At 40.3% G+C, this 15,087-nt stretch overlaps 1 long non-coding RNA gene across 1 annotated transcript; it reads right to left on the bottom strand.

Annotated features, from left to right (window-relative positions):
* Positions 1-2,330: 2,330 nt before the first annotated feature.
* LOC117513381 lies at positions 2,331-7,340 on the bottom strand. The gene is made up of 3 exons (XR_004561599.1): positions 7,121-7,340; positions 2,456-2,458; positions 2,331-2,341 (listed from the first exon to the last, which is right to left on the bottom strand). It is a non-coding gene; the product is annotated as an uncharacterized LOC117513381 (long non-coding RNA).
* Between the last annotated feature and the right edge of the window lie 7,747 nt (positions 7,341-15,087).

Raw genomic sequence — 15,087 nt, 5'->3', positions numbered from 1 at the left:
CAAAATCCAGTCGTAGGGCAGATTTACCTCACGTGAAAAGCCAAAGATCGTTTTCGGGAGTGATGTGTTACTAGTTGGCCGGTTTGAATAGCCCCCTGGGTGCTCCATTGAGTACATACTATTAGTACATACTCAGTGCACCCTGCGCCATTACACACAGCGATCAGTGAAAGCAGGAGCACACGGAGAGCCTCTGATGACAATCTCACGTGCTCAAACAAAGAGTGTGTAACTATCAGGATGCTCCACTAGTTTGCATGTGAATGTTACTGGATAACTCTCTTGCTTTCTCTACATAAAGCACTGTTTACCATATCAATGGACAACAAAACGAAAAGACCATTTTGTATATATTGTTCAAAATGTGCATTTGTGTTTATTGTTTGAACTTTTTTGTTGTACAGTATTTCACACAAGACCTCAAATTACCTTTATAAAGTGTCAAAACAGTTGTTTATTATAGTTTGCTGTGTGTTCTGAATAAATGTGCGTGTTAAATTATTTTCGCTTTAGTTTTTTCCTTGCCTATTTTTGATTGTAAACCTTTATTACACTTATAAAACACAACAAAAATATATATATTCTGGAAGCACAGGTTGTCCTGAAAAAAAGAGACATAAAACTTGACTTTGGGATGCAGGGAGAGCTGTTACAGCAATAATAAAACATTTATGCCAGGGGAGTGAACTGTCCAAAAAATGTGCTCAGACCGCAGAGGGTTACGAAGGTAACAACGTCGTACAAACTAATTTTGTTCCTACTAGATGCTTGCTTACGTCTAGTACATACAGTACAACAGTAACTCTCAGGTAGTAGGTTCCTAACCGACGTTACTACATCCTAGTATTCAGATGCAGCGGTGGACTTTCATCCACCTCAAACTGCAAAAACTGAGGATAATCACCAGCAGCAATGGGACTCAAGGTCAACATAGCACTTAGTACATCTACCTTTTAAAAAAATGGTCAGTTTTTCATTTCAGGCTTTGAAAGAGTCTGAGTCTGTAAATATTCTAATTCTACACACTTCTATTGTTACTATGCTAAAAGCTGCAGCAGTTATTTGAGTCTCTGGTACCCAGACCATCATGGGTCAATCCATTATCCAGCTATGCACACTCAAAATTTTGGCACTTTTTCATCATACTCGACCCTGAGTGAATAGTTAACTCCTTCAGAGGCCAAAAACGTATAACTTCACTCAGAAATGAATATCTTGACAGGCAGCCAGTGTGTTTTGGTGATGTAGCCTCTGTGATGGACCTGGGGGGTAATGGGGTTGTTTACAGTGAGTCGAAGTCAATCTCGCCACATGTGCCTGCTTTTTGCAGACTTCAACATGTACAGGTCTATTTGCCTTTCTTTGTACTCATTTCCCTCTGCTGCTGAAATCACACTTTGATGCTCTGCTCCTGCTCCTTTTCTTCTTCATTATTTGCTTTCAATTCTAATATGCTGAACAAAAATAATCCTTTGCTGATATGCAAGTTTTAATTGGAAGCCTTTTAACAGATATGTCATGCACTTTTTTTTCAGCAACCCTTCTCGACTCATTGGAATTCTTGTTCCGTTTTTTGCAACGGGAGTGCAGTTGCCAGCTCGTGCAAAGTTCACAATACATGGAATTAGGCCTCACTAGATCTTCATGTGTTCACTGTTTCCACTAATCTAATTATCAGTGGTTACATACAAATGACACTTTTGGGATACAATGCAAATTAACTTATTTTTATTTGCACATGTTCACTCAGATTCTATTGTTCATTTCTGCAAATCCTGATGTCTAACTGCATGATTCATGTAAACCTGACTAAAGCATACCAAGACAAGAAAATAAATCATAAGTGTTCTGAGAGCATTGCGACACAATACCTATATTTCAAAGTATCAGTTCGTTTATAAGCCCTCTGTAAGTCCTGAGGGCCACTGGACTGTGTTCAAGCCCTGATGTTGTAGCATGAAGTGGATGTGTGGCTACCATTCCCTCCTGATGGGATGCCAATCCATCATAGGTTACTTCTACAGCCAAGACCAGTACATGGTAAATGGACTGCATTTATATCGCGCTTTTCCATCTGCATCAGACGCTCAAAGCGCTTTACAATAATGCCTCACATTCACCCCGATGTCAGGGTGCTGCCATACAAGGCGCTCACTACACACCGGGAGCAACTATGGGATTAAGGACCTTGCCCAAGGGCCCTTAGTGATTTTCTGGTCAGGCTGGGATTTGAACCAAGGATCATGTGGTCTCAAGCCCAACGCTTAACCACAAGACCATCACCTCCCCTTTATACCCATTTATAGTTGGGTGGACTGGGATGATGCAGATAAAGTGTCCTCTCTAAAGACAGACAGATAGGGTGAAGCACACCTGGAATTAAACCATGATCCAAGCGCTATCCCACAGAGGCATTTGCCACCAGAGAATCACACATACAGAGAAAATATTACACGAACTTTGAACCACTAAAGTTTACTAACAAGAAAATGCCTGAAATCATTTACATAAATTTAATTTATAGTGCTTCCCATTTTACTATATTTTAGACTGGAAATTTGACCTTGACCTCTCACCTTGATCATTGACCAATCCCATCTGTAGTCCCACTGTACCTGCCAAGTTTGATCAAAATTATATCGGGTATTTTTAAAGTATCTTACGACAGCTTCCCATTGCTGATATTTGACACCCACATGTGTACAACAACAACAACATCAAAAAATCTCAGATATCTAATCTGGGACTGAAAATGGATGTAATCTGTGTTCAAATTAGCCTTTTAAAACATTGTGAGCAACAGTAAAAGTCTTAAACATGTTTTTTTATGTGACACTGGGACACATTGTCATCCACAAAGTGATAATATGTAGATGTAATTTGTGCAGATAGGGGGTAATAAGCAGTTTTTACATTTTTTTTACATTAATTTTACAAATGGCTTTGTTGTTTCATTTCATAATACATTACATGAAATAAGTCATTCCTGCTTGAATGCAAATTTGGCTGCTCACTTATTTTGGTACCAAAACACACTTTAAGTTATCATTAAAATACAATGCAGATTGTTTTCTCTTTGGTGTGAGCAGTGAGTGATTTCATTGGAGTGGGGTGAAAATTAACCAGAAAGAGTAGCAATAAGGTTGACCTGTTCTGCTGTGGCTGTGTGCATGGGGGAGCGTGGGGACAGTACAGCTCTGTGAGGTGTCCAGCTCTGTAAGGGGCATTGCTCCATGAGCAATCTGCACCTCTGCCCTCATCACCTTGGAAAAACCATAGATATCATACCCATGCATCTATGTACAGTAGTATGAAATATGAATTATGATGGCTTTTGTTAGAAATCAGGCCACGTTCCCTCATTTTTAGAAACAGGATGCAAACTGGGGCAAAAAATGGGCACTCAAAGGCTGGCCTTACATAAAAAAATAGATATGGTATAAACATAGTTTAGTGCAGTGATTTTCAACCTTTTTTGAGCCGCGGCACCCTTTTTATATTTACAAAATCCTGCGGCACACCACCAACCAAAATAATATTATAATGCTATTACCTCTGGTTTTGCGCAAAACCCAAATATCATTATTATTATTATTAATAGAAAATCGATACAGAAAACACCGCATTTCAAAAATCCTCAAGCATTTTGCGCTCTGATCTCAAGTAGGGCTGTCACGATTAGGAATTTCTGGAGATGATTAATTGTCAGACAAATAATTGCGATTGACGAATATATTGTCTATTTTTTTTCTTTTTTTCCCCTTCTTTATATTCTACTATTGTAGTATAATTACACAACTCTGGAAGAACGTTTGGCTTCTGTGAGTGGAGAAACTGGGAATGGTGCAACATTTTTATTTTTATCTTCATTTTACATACAGTCCCAACTTTTTCTGAATTGTGGTTGTTTCTGCTGCATTTCTGAAATTGTTTCTCCTTATCAGTCACGTTTTGTGCTTAAACACTGCATTAAGCTCAAGATTGAACAAATAAATACCTTTGGAAAATAACAGCTGTTAAAGTTCAGAGTTCTCACCTGCTTTTTGTGATCTGTGCGCTCAGTTCATTCATATATTCTCATTTTTTAAATATGTTTTTAAAGATATTTGACCATTTATTTCATCTCATGATCTCATAAATTCAGCATACGACGCGCACATGGTGTGAACAGGACGGTAACGGCAGAATCACACCTTTAGAGAAAGTTCAGAGAGAAGTAAAGGCAGCTTCACGTTTCCGTTTTGTTAACGTTCACTCGGGTTAAAATCCTCTCTCTGCTCCGCGCTCGCTGCGCACTGAACCTGCATTCAGGAATCTCCCTCACCCACCCCCTCCCTCGCAGTCTGCAGCCTGTTAACTCTGCATGCGCGCACACACAGGCACAGACACACACACCAACAGCTCCGCATTTTAGACGGCTTTTGAAGGAGACGGCACTGTTTAATCAGCCGTCAGCCTCCTTGTTATTGTCCCGCCTTAAGACGAGAGCAAGGCTGCAGCACGTTTGACGTCAGATTCTGTCGTTTTATGCTTTGTGGATAAAATAAATAATTCACGGAAATCGGGAATATGAAAAACAATTGCGAATATGAAAAATACCCACGGTACCCCTGACGATCGATCACGGCACCCTAGGGTGCCGCGGCACCCCGGTTGAGAATCACTGGTTTAGTGGAAACCAAGGTGATCACATCCATATCTTGCTTGAAGATCACATTGAGGTGCTGTTGTAGAAGCTCCATCAAGACATCCCATACATAAAACAACAGCTTTGGTTTGATATGTTCAATATTGAGCTCACTTTCATCATCCTTCAAAAACAATCACCATATTGACAGCATGTATATTTTTCACACAGTTCTCACATCAACCACGACAGCGTTGGCTGATGAGGACGTATCAAGAACCTCTTCAGATCTGCATCCTACCCTCCTGTAACATTTTACTCTGTCATGCACTCTTTTGATAAGCCTGCACCCTCTCATTCGGGGCTGAAAGAGCCTCACAAGTCTTTGGCCACCAAAACAACAACAACAAAAAACAAATGCCTGTCATCGTGTACACATCAGTGACAAAGCAAGCGGGTAGACTTTGTGTAGCTGTACATCAAATATCAGATATCTAAAAGGGAAATGCCAGATTTTTGAGGGGAGTTTTTGTAGACAACAAGGATGTTACTAGACATGCCATAGGTATTAAAGGCACTGCGCTGCGGTGGTTTGAATCATATTTATCTAATAGATTACAATTTGTTCATGTAAATGGGGAATCTTCTTCACAGAATAAGGTTAATTATGGAGTTCCACAAGGTTCTGTGCTAGGACCAATTTTATTCACTTTATACATGCTTCCCTTAGGCAGTATTATTAGACAGCATTGCTTAAATTTTCATTGTTATGCAGATGATACTCAGCTTTATCTATCCATGAAGCCAGAGGACACACACCAATTAGCTAAACTGCAGGATTGTCTTACAGACATAAAGACATGGATGACCTCTAATTTCCTCCTTTAAACTCAGATAAAACTGAAGTTATTGTACTTGGCCCCACAAATCTTACAAACATGGTGTCTAACCAGATCCTTACTCTGGATGACATTACCCTTGTTATGTGTCGGACGTAGCTCGGAGAACCGACCAGCGTTTGAAGGACCCAGTATGAAATAAGCAGAGCACGGTACAAAGGCTAACTGAATTTAATACATAACAGTGATGTGATGCAAAACAACAAAAGAGTGTGCGGTCTGGCGTGGTGGTGATACGGTGCGCTCCCAGCAGCGCTAACGGTCCGGAGCCAGAAGCCGTTCGGACCCAAGGACCCCGCCAACACCCCCCAGGTGGCCGCAACAAACCGAGTCTGTGAAAGAAGGAACCATTATGTGAGTCCACACTCTACACACAGAGAGACCACTCAAAGGTGTACATAAACAGCAAACACTTCCTGGCTTAATTACTAATCAGCTTCCCAACCTGCAGGCATGGAACATCCAGTTCACAAAACTCCACTGCAGTGGAAGCCGATACATGACTAACATACAGCTCAATATAATAAAGGTGTGAGGGACACCACATTTACTGACTGTATAAACGTTAGTCACAAAATCTAACGTACCTCAGGAAGTGTGCTGATGAGCGTGAGACCTCACCCCCTCCTCTTTCACAGACCGTGCATCAAACCCTGGATGTTCTCTGCATCCACTGATGATGAGATGGCTCCCGAGACGACGGTCGAGTCTCTGGCAAGTACACACTGTATACTCCAGTCTTAAATGCCACCATGTTCCAATCCATATAGATGCACCACAGCTGTGAGTCCTGACGAGCCGCAGGTGATCAGGGTGAGGTCCTGATAACCTCAGCAACACAGCCACTCAGTCCCAAATGCAAGCCACCTGGAAGGAAAAACAAAAGACAGAAACAAAAAGGCAGCCAGGCCCCCCAGTCATACAACAACCCTGGCCTCTAGTAATACTGTGAGAAATCTTGGAGTCATTTTTGATCAGGATATGTCATTCAATGCGCATATTAAACAAATATGTAGGACTGCTTTTTTGCATTTGCGCAATATCTCTAAAATTAGAAAGGTCTTGTCTCAGAGTGATGCTGAAAAACTAATTCATGCATTTATTTCCTCTAGGCTGGACTATTGTAAAAGTCTGAGATAGGTGAAACTTTTTGTAGGCTACATGAAAAGAGGAAAGCTTGGCCTTTGTATAGCACTAAACAACAAAAGAAACAAGGTTTTCTACAAACCGTATAGGGACAAGAGTAATTGTCATTTTGAGTGTGCCATGGAGATGCAGATTTTAAATAGTGGGTTTTAGGTCACGGAACATGTTTGCACACAAACACGACCACAGACACGGGCCAACATCTGGACAGAATTATGGAGGTGTGGCCTCCATAATTCTGGATGCTGGATGTTGGTTTGACAGCATGGAACATAGCCAGATGTTTAAATGTTCCTGAGTTGACTATCATCCGGTTAAGGAGGAGGTTCCATGACACAGGGAGGACACGTGACAGACCCATAGAGCATTTATGGGATGTTCTGTATTGGCGTGTTTGTGCTTGTATCTTGATATCGAATACTGTTGTTCAACTCCAGAATACCTTGACAGAGGTGTGGCAGGCCAGTCCTCAGCAGAAAATTTGCCATTTAGTGGGTTCCATGCACAGAAGATTAGTTGCATTAATTGGAGCACATGGTGGTCATCCACACTATTGACTGTGATCCAGTCCAGAACATTACCTTTCTGTTTATCGACTCAATAAACCTCAAACACACCTTCATACACTATTGTATGTGACGTCCTGTACAAAATCTGACAGAAATTTTACTCATGAATCAATCTTAAACTCGAGCACCGCACTCATAGAGCACAAACCTCCACCAACACTAGTTTCCAATTCCACAAATATTTACCTTGGAAAAAATTTTCAAGGTCAAAGTCCATTTAGAAGTGACTTTTCATACGCTAATATATAATACAAAATATAGATCAAAAGGGCTTTTCAATGTTAATATTAAATATTTGCTAAATCTGCAATACGGATTTAGAGTTACAGATCTGGATCAAACTTGGTGTATTCATTGAGAGTGCCAGTTTGCACCTCATTGTCACAAATGAGGGTTATTGATGCACTTTTGATTGAGATATAATGCAAAATGTACATCAAATGGGCTTTTCAATATTAAATTCAAATGTCCATAAAATCCACAATCCGGATCACATCTGGATCAGACTTTGCCAGGCGATAGTGAGTGTCAGTCTGCACCTCACTTTCAAATATGAAAGTGACTGGGGCACATCTGATTAAGATATCATGCAAAATATTCATTAAATGGGGTTTTCAATGTTAAATTTAAATGGCCACAAAGTCTGTAATCTGGATCAGATGCAGATCAAACTGTGTTAGTCGATAAAGGATACCATCCTACATAACACTCTCAAATCTGAAAGAAATTTGATCTTTTTTGATAGAGGTATGAATTTTTGAATATTTGTTCAATGTTAAAGGTAGGGATTTGTCCAAATTTCCAAGATGTTTTCCTGACTTTGACCTTTGACCTATGACCTTGAAAATTGAATCACTTCTTGCCTATCAGGATTTTAATCTTATTTAAAAACGTCATAATGATATATGAAAAGTGTTAGGCTCCACTCTGTTCACAGACAGACTAGTCCATGAGCCAGTCATGAATTTTGACCTAATCGGTACCACTTAAGAGAAAAAAAAGACACTTAGAATCCAGTCTCAGTGTATCATGGCCTACACAAAAATGTATAGTAGCCATCCCAGGGTGGTAGCTGTAGCCAGGTAGGGGTCAATGAAGAATTACACAGACGTCAAACTTTAAAAATGCTCCAATCATGTTGAAAACTATATCACATTATTTGTCCAAAAAGGTATAGTTTGGACTATCTATGATGGAATATTCTGGAGTTATGGGGTGAAAACAGCAAAAATGGTGACAAAGGTCAATTTCAGTTTGTACAGGGGTCAAAAGTTAAAGTTGCTCCAATTTTAGCAAAAAAATATGCAAATTATTGGTTGAAATAAAAGGATCAATAAATGGAATAGTTTTGACTGTGTTAGTTATCATGTTACCCTGTAACATGATAACTAAGCATGACAGATGGTGACAGATGGTGCAAACTATTCCTTTTTTTTCCTATTCCTTTTTATAACCTTATTAACCCAAACAATAATTTGCATAATTTTTTACTGAAATTGGAGCAACTTTAATATTTGACCCCTGTACAAACTGAAATTGACCTTTGTCACCATTTTTGCTGTTTTGACCCCATAACTGTAGAACATTCTGTCATAGATAGTCCAAACTATACCTTTTTGAAATTGTTATGATCAGACAAGTAATGTGATATAGTTTTTAACATGACTGGAGCATTTTTAAAGTTTGACCTTTGTGTAATTCTTCATTGACCCCTACCTGGCTACAGCTACCGCCCTGGGATGGCTATCATACATTTCTATGTAGGCCATGATACACTGAGGCTGGATTCTAAGTGTCTTTTTTTCCCCTTAAGTGGTACCGAAAACCTGCTTGGCACATGGACTAGACAAACAGGGCTGATAACAATCCTTGCATTTCTTTTATTGTTCGGTATATAAAGAATCAACTGTTTGTGTGTGAAACTGCAGCTTAATTTTCCCTGTAAAGTTCTGAAAGTCTTCTTTTGCTGCGTCTTACACGTTGGATTGAAGGATGCCAAGATGTTGAACAGTTTTGGAGTTTTCTGTCTTGCTCAAGGACATTTCAACATCAAGGCACAACCAGGGATCAGTGTCACTTTACCTTGCCGGGGAGTCAAGGATAGGTGACTTAACGAGTTCTCTTGCTTGCTGCTCCCTCACTCAGTCCCCATTTATTGCTCTCTCTTGGCCTATTTGCTTATTTGAACCATTCAATAGCAGATGGCTCCTCAATCCAGCCTGGTACTGCTGAAGGTTTCTTTCTCTTGAAGTCTGTTCTTCCATCACCACTGTCGTCTTCCGCTTGCTTTTGTGGGACAGTAAGTAGCACAGTTTGTGGTTAAAGCCTGCTCTGTATATAAAGTGTCTATGTTTTTGTTCAATATGAGTAAAACTTACTTAATTTCCAGCAACCAACTGAGCTACAGTCGTCTTTCTGTTATGTCAAACACGTTCTGTTTCTTGTGATACCAACTGGGTGCATCCACATTTAAAAGATAAAAACAAGACTCTCACTGTCCAGCATTGAGAATATATCCTGCAGCTGAGGGATATGGCAGTTAATTAAATATTTTTATCTTTAAGTGGTGTGTGTAGTTGGTTCGTTGGGGTATGATGAATTAAATATTTTTATCTTTAAGTGGTGTGTGTAGTTGGTTCGTTGGGGTATGATGACTGTGACGGTGTGCTGCTTTCACTGCCAGCCACCTCAATTTTTTTATTGTCTTCTTGCTACAATAAATGTATCAACCAGTTTAGGGTTTGCAGCACACCACCAGCGTGTGAAAATGTCTTAACAAGGTCGTGTTTTACACATTTTATTCAAGTCAGTATTGACCACGAGGTGTCTTAAAAACAAATATTCATTTTTGTAACCAAAAATGCCACATAAATACTGAGACGCCACAGCTTTAAACAGAAAAACAAAACCAGCTGCCTTTTTCTGTCTGCATTTGTTTAAACAGCTTGTTGCTGCTTCTTGTCACATCCCCCATTTGAAGGCACAGAGCATTTTTGTTGCACTCTCTGATCCACAAACAGTGCAGTCACATTGTACTCGGTGTTTATCAGCTCAAACCTGGCTCATACTGGTGCAGAGTTTCCTGAGAAGTACCTTGGCATAGCTTGTGTGTGTCCGGTGGAGAGGTCAGCATGCTGCTCCTGATCTTCATAAATCCAGACTGGTGGGTTAAACGACTGCCTGTTTTGAACATGTTCTAAATTTTCAGGAGGTCCAGGAAGCCTGGTGCAGGTCTGGACCAACTCAGGGCACAAGTTACCCTGAGATATCAAGAGGTGGAGGAGGATTAGAGAGGCGATAAGGGACTTAACATTACGCCAGTGAAGGTGAATGAGGGTGGGTGTGATGTGCTGGGAGAGCTTGTTATTAGTGAGAAGAAACCCTAGCAACTGAGTTTTGCATTACTGGAGCCTGTCCAGGGCTTTGCAGGGTAAACCCACAGAAGTCCATTGCAGTAATGCAGATGTTTTGGAAGCATGAATAAGAGTCTCTCTCCAAACTCCTGACCTCACGTTCTGGTTCTGTCGCTGTTTAATAAATGCTAATAAGCTGATCTAATGTGAAAGTGGAGTCCAAAGTAACCTCGAGGTTACTGACCTCTGGAGATGGAGAAATGGAACGGCTATCTACAGCTACATTGCAATGTAGATGGCTGTCTTCCCATGGGAAGATCTCCTACTTTTTGGAGCAGTGGCACTGGAGCTACAAGCATGGGCTCTGTCTTCCTTCTATTTAGCGTGAGTAGATTGGACAACATCTAAGTATTTATATGGCAAAGGCTGTTGATGATCAGCAGAGGCGGGAAGTAAATGGAAGGTTTGGTGCTGATATACAATCTATATCATCTGCATAACAACAGAGCCTGAGATCATAGTGTCTGGCCAAGTAGATGGTAAATAGGGAGGTGTCCAAGCACACAGCCTTGAGGTAAGCCTAGGATGAACTGAGCTGGAATAGATCCAGAGTCAGCACAGTGCTAGTCTAGTGAGACCAACTTATTCAGAGAATGGAGAGAGGAGGATGGCGTGAAACTGCTAATGGTGCAAAACACTGGAGAAATTGGCCAGGTGTGGGAGAGGCTTAACTTTATGTTCAAATATAGAAAATTGATTTTATTACTTTTTCCCTCAAAGTATATGTTTATAATATGGGTTAAACCTTACATTAGAAAATTTGCTTTGAAAGAAAGTAATTATTGTAGGTGTAACAAATTAGAGAATTTTTTTTTTAAGTTGGTCCAAGTTTCAATATTTTCAGTGAAGTTAGAAGAGATTTTCTTCTGTGTACTTTTTAATGGTGATATACTGGCATTTACTGTATGTGGGTTAATAGAACATAGATGTTTGAAAAAAAATCTCACAAATGATATGATAAATGATATCTAATTTGATGGGTTCCAGCAGACCTGAATCACCATCAGTCGGATGTAGAACCGTTCAAACGAAAGATATGGTTTTGCATGAGAATCACCAGTGAGGATTCTGCTGAACCTTTGTTATGAAATTATGGTAACAAAACCACATCTAGAATGAAGCTGTTCAAGTTTAATCTTTTGAAGTGAAAAGCTTTGATAATCAATCGCTGTGTCTGATGGTAATTAATTTTCTGTCTACTGTCTCCAAAGTACGAGTGGTTACCTCGTTCATGCTCTGCCTCACTGTCTTTTGTCTATCTATCTCTCTTTAATTCCATCTCTCTTTGTCTACTTATCCTGCTCTGTCTGTCCTCACCGCCTCACTCAACCACCCAGCATGCTGCCCTCATTAATCAGGCGTGTAAGGCGGCATGAAGAACCGGATTATGTTAATGTATTGTCAGAAGGCTGCTGTACGCTCTTGGCTGCCTGTCTACCTGCTCATCTTGGTGTTTTTCTGTAGGTCCCCATGCAGCAGCGGGTTTAATGAGCCATAAAGGACAGAGGTTTTGACACAATGCTTGCCATCCATTTGCCACCAACCTGCGAACACTAAAAACCTTTTCCAGTTCGGGGGTTGTTATCTGTTCAGGGAAATGGTGCCATTGTTACTCTGGACAAGTCTCTGGGTGCATTTTGACTGACAGATTTATTAAACTGATATGTCAAACATAACCACACAAAGTACAAAGGTTTAGGCTACACTGGCTAATATATTAGCCAAACCCCTCTCTCCGGCGACCTCTTGACTCCATAAGGTCTTCCCAGATGCCTTTCGATCTCAAAGGCCTGAGGCCCGTGAAATATGTATGTCACTGCTAAGAGAACTGAATGTCTGTACAAGTTCAACTCTTTCCCCACATACAGATACATGTCTGATGGCTGAGTCCAGGAGGTCATTAAAGCCTGAATCTTAGTCTTTATCCAGGACTATCTGAAACCCAGACACTCAAATTCTGGACTTACAATGCAATGTCAGGTCACCGGGCAGAGGTGTTTGGTGAAGCTGATATCTTTGCAAGCGAATGAAAGTCCAAGTCTGTAGGGTTGTGAGACTTTCACACTAACCAGTGGCCGAAGACAACAACTGGATGTCTTTGGTACTAGGTTTCTTCGGAAGATCCTTGATTACCCTTGGAATGACTTTAAGTGGTTACTAAGAGAGACTAAGATGAGGAGTATCACTTGCATTGTGAGGAAGTATCAGCTTTGAGATGTTGGCCATAAATGGACTGCATTCATGTAGCTCTTTTCCATCTGCATCAAACGCTCAAAGCGCTTTACAAATAATACTATTGCTTATCATGCTGACACAAACAAGTTTGTCACAAAGTTTTTATATGACACATGCTGCTTGAACAAATGCGATCACGTCACCCACTTACAATGCCGATGCACCAGTATTGCAGCCAATCACATAGTCCCACTGATACACAATGGCAGGGCAAGACCACCCACCTGGGGGCAGGTTGATCGCAGGAATAAGAACAGCTCAGCCCTAAGATGGGGGCTCTTCTGTTGCAATGGTGCATGGGACGTTTGCTCCTGGAAGACCCCAGCGCTGCCTTAGTCAACTCTGTTCTCAGTGTAGGCATCTCTTAATGCAACATGTGTTTTTTGAAGTCCGTCTCTTGCCAGTTATTGAGTTTGTTCACCATATAAAACTACCGGGCGGGTTCAGGCAGACAGAAAAACCACAACAGTGGATAAACCGCCTCACCCTTTCCAAGTCCCAAACCTGGTTATGTAAGATTGGCAGCATTTAAATGGGTATCCACACCCACCCATCAGAAGTAATAGATGTTCATCTTTTTGCCAAATTTTGATTTTCCTGCAGCCAACGTGGTGATAAGCGTGCCCTAAACAGATTTGTTTCGTTTATCCTCACTTTGATGTCACAGGATTTATTCTGCACCTGATCATGGCAGCATCAATGCTGTTTCTTCACACACAAGCCAATTAGTTTGCTCAGCATCTGTGTGCCTTCTCAGTGGTGAAAAAGAGCCAGCGCCGAGCAGTCCACAGGCAATTCCTTCAAGATGCTTAAACAGGGAAATGAGCAGTGATACGCCCTAAATTGAAAGAACTGCATTTGTTTGAAAACCTATTAATCATTCATAAAGTTCAGAAAAGAGATGCAGATGTTCCATTTTCCAAAACAAGCTTCCTTAAACACTGTCAGCATACCTACAGTATGACAAATTACCTACATAACTGCTTGTAGAGAAGAATAAAACAGAAGCCAACAAAAGCTGGAGTTTTAAATACATAACTGTTGTTTGTAGATAAAAGCTTTGTCAGATAAGAAACACTCAACTGTTTATTCTGCTGAGAATTTTAACAAGAAGAACAAGCATCAAGAAATGGTTTCATTTATTTGGTATTTTCAGAAAGCTTTGTGCTGAATAACCCAAATTCATCACTTAGGTCTCTTGATATCCTTTTGTTTGTAAAAGTTACACAAATACTGTGGATTTCATGTTTCACGCTTATGCAGTCATTTTTATAAGTGTATCTAATAATCATCCATGGAACAGAAAGGGTCACCATGATTTAAAGTATTTGTTCCCAAACTGGTGTGGGTGGGATATAAAACCCATCTGTGGTGAGTGTGACCAACTGGTAGAACAAGTAAAGTTAAAAAATTTAAAGAATCAGATATTTTTATAACATTTTGAACTAGAAGGACATTCTTTAAGACACAAATCTCTGCCAAGGTCCCAAAGTCCTCTTTAGTTTCAAATACATCCAAGACCTAATACACTCTAATTACCAATCCATTTATATTAAGAGCATTTTGTCCACCAAATCTGGGTAATTATCTGCAACTGAACCAAAGTAGAACTTTTTGTCAGGATCTGAATGCAGAGATGAGCCCCAACACAAACAATAAACTGGATGGAAAGTCCAAAGTTCTTTATTTTTAAATCACAGACAGCCCAAGGTCATGCACAGGTGATCATCAACAGACAGAGGTGTCTTTAAACAATGACAGTTCCAAAGTTCAGGCCAAACGTCAAAGGTTAAAAAAAATACCCACCATGCAACGGTATTGAACACAGCAGGTTTGAAGAAGTTAACAAGGAAGTAATAAACAACCCAAGAACTCACGGGAACACAGCACATGTACCAGCAAAAATGGAACCAGGAAAGCAGGGTTTAAATACACAAAGAGGTAATCAAGTAAAACGAGGCACAGGTAGGACCAGGAAGAAGGCAAATGAAAATACACAATGAAAGACTACATCAAAATAAAACACGAAGTGAATTCATCTGCCTTTAGAATTTAACCAGAGCAAAGAACACTGATTAATAAACCAAAACTGAGGAATCAACCAAAACTGAGAAGACATAAACCGCAACTGAAACACACCTGACAAACAGAGAGACAAACATCAGGATATTCACACTATCAAGGGATCCTGAACACTG

Source organism: Thalassophryne amazonica, chromosome 7, assembly GCF_902500255.1.
Source record: "Thalassophryne amazonica chromosome 7, fThaAma1.1, whole genome shotgun sequence".
NCBI lineage: Eukaryota > Metazoa > Chordata > Actinopteri > Batrachoidiformes > Batrachoididae > Thalassophryne > Thalassophryne amazonica.
This window is presented reverse-complemented; position numbering and strand designations above follow the sequence as displayed.